The sequence below is a fragment of the Cnephaeus nilssonii genome (assembly GCF_951640355.1).
Source record: "Cnephaeus nilssonii genome assembly, chromosome: 4".
In the NCBI taxonomy this organism is placed as follows: Eukaryota; Metazoa; Chordata; class Mammalia; order Chiroptera; family Vespertilionidae; genus Cnephaeus; species Cnephaeus nilssonii.
The window spans coordinates 35540850-35543260 of record NC_137075.1 but is presented as its reverse complement, the minus strand read 5'-3'; the positions used below and the strand labels follow the sequence as shown (position 1 = coordinate 35543260).

Genomic DNA, 2411 nt, shown 5'->3' with positions numbered 1-2411 from the left:
TCTGCAGCAAGGGAGGGGGGCGGGGGGCGGGGATCCCGAGTCCTGCTTTCGCTGACCGCGTGTCTCCGACCCAGGTCTCCAGGGTTCGCTCGAGGGCCGGGCAGGGACTCTTCCGCTGCGCCTGGGGCTGGGGCTGGGGCTGCACAGCGGGCTCCACTCCAGTGGCCACGCCCTGAGGCGATCGCTGCCAAAGCACAGCACTGAAAGCCACGTAAGGCAGAAGAGAATGAAATAAGTAGATAATCTTGAAAGTATAAAAGAAAAATGGGTTTGTGAAACAGGATCTGACAACCAACCTCTTAGTGACAGTCAACAAACAACTTGTGAATATTTTGTCGACAGTCTTTTTGAGGAAGCGCAGAAGGTTGGTGCCAAATGCTTGTCTCCCACTGAACAGAAGGAACAGGTAGATTATAAATATAAAATTATGGAAAAAATGGGCTCGCGGTTAAATGATGATTTCAGAAGTTATTCAGATGGTGCAAGTCAGCAGTTTCTGAACTTCATCAAAAAAGGGGACTTGCCTTTGGGATTACAGGGAACATTTGATAAGGAGGAGGTGGATGTAAGGAACACGAAGTATGTGTAGCAATGAAACCTGTGTTCCAGCCATTCTCCGGACAGGGTCACTGACTGGGAAGTGCCACACCAAAAATTATTTCTAAAACAAAAGGTATTGAAGTTGAGAAGAAAAATAATTTGTCTACTGTCCCACTAAACAACCTGGAACCCATCACTAATATGCAGATCTGGTTAGCCAGTGGGAAAAGGATTGTTCAGAAATTTAGTATGTCTCATAGGATAAGCCACATCAAAGACTTCATTGAAAAATACTGTTAGAGAGTGGGAATTTTTTAGCATGCTTCCAGAGAGGCCGTGGACTATGCCCCAGATAGAGTTGTCAGGGCCGACACCAGGCCAGGCCTTGAGATAGGGTCTCATGGCCCCTTCCCAGCCCGTAGGCCTTCTTTCATAGAACACTGTCAGCTTTCTGAAGAACAGGATGACCCTGTGAATAACATGGTCGTCATTGGCATGATCCTGACGTTGCTTGGGAAAAACTGTTTTGTCTTGGGTTACTTGTTCAACAAAAACAGGATGTGGTTAATGGGCTTAAAAGCGGTCCTACACAAAGGGTCGCTGCTGCTCTCTGGTCTCCCTGCATGGAGAATGGCAGAGCAGTCGCCCGGTCGCCCGGCCGTCTAATAAAGGCTCCCTAAATTTTAATTTGGTCTGGGCTCCATTGGTCGTTCACTCGCATCCGCTCCACAACAATACCAAGGATCTCAAAGAAGTCCTCCCTTTTCCCTGGCCAAAGCTCTTACTTACCCCAGGTTGCTAGATGAAGTACTCTCACTGGAAGAAGCAGACTTACAGAATACTGTCATCATTCAGAGACTCCACAAAATTACGGAACCTTTTGGAGAACTTTCATAACATTGATCTTTGACACATTAAGTGGAAAGTTTGCAGAGAAGTGATGGTTTATAAGTGAACATGCAAACCAAAATCAGGGGCGGGGGGAGTCAGGTTCGCTGAACTTTTGGTTCAAGACCTATTTAACTCCCTCCGGATGGGAAGACTTTTAAGTAAGTACACGTTAGGAGAGGAAACTATGACTGGAAACTATATTCAGTGCACTGTCTCCCAAAGGCTACTCAGAAAAATAGGCTTATTTTCAAATGATTCAACCTAAGATATATTAAAGGACTATATCATTTAGTATCTTAATGTGGTGTTGAGAGAAGTTAGCTTGAAACGCAGGCAGACAGGGCAGGGGTCCAGTGGAAAACAAAGGCAGGCGGAACATAGGCAGGGGCAGACACGGCAGTTTGAGCCAGCCTAACCACAGGAACCAACCAAGCAGAAATAATAAAATGTTTCTGGACTCAAAGCAGGAGGCATGGGAAAATAAGGGAGGGCCTGCAGTAAACAACATGTACGAATGCATAGAAACAGAAAAAGTTCAGCATAGGGACAGAGAAAGAACATAGAAAACAGGGAAGGTTTAGGTCCGTTCTGGGCATGAACAATTGAGGGAATTAAACAGGTGACAACACAGTAGACATAGAGCAGGCTTATAGCAAATATATACCCCTGGACCACAAGGTTTTAATGGGCAGCCCCTTAATGGGTCCCCCTCCCCTTGCATGGAGTCTTAATGTGCTTATAATAAAATTTCTGCACTTTTGCTTAAACCTTCTGGTCCGCGTAGCTCATTCTTTGGCATTGTGAAACACAACCCCGGGAACCCATCTCGGCTCACCGTTTCCAGTTATCAGTATAAATTAGCAAATATGTTCACAGCATCATTCATTTAAACATCATTCCCAAACAGCAGTGATTTATTTAAATGTTAGCTTGGCTCAGGATTTTTAAATAGCAATACATTAAAAATTATACATGGCAGG

General features: G+C 45.2%; 1 pseudogene across 1 annotated transcript; it reads left to right on the top strand.

Moving 5' to 3' along the window:
* Nucleotides 1–235: 235 nt before the first annotated feature.
* On the top strand, nucleotides 236–840 carry LOC307097672 (UBX domain-containing protein 2A-like; annotated as a pseudogene). Its single transcript has one exon. The product of its transcript is annotated as a UBX domain-containing protein 2A-like (transcript).
* The last annotated feature ends 1571 nt before the right edge of the window (nucleotides 841–2411 follow it).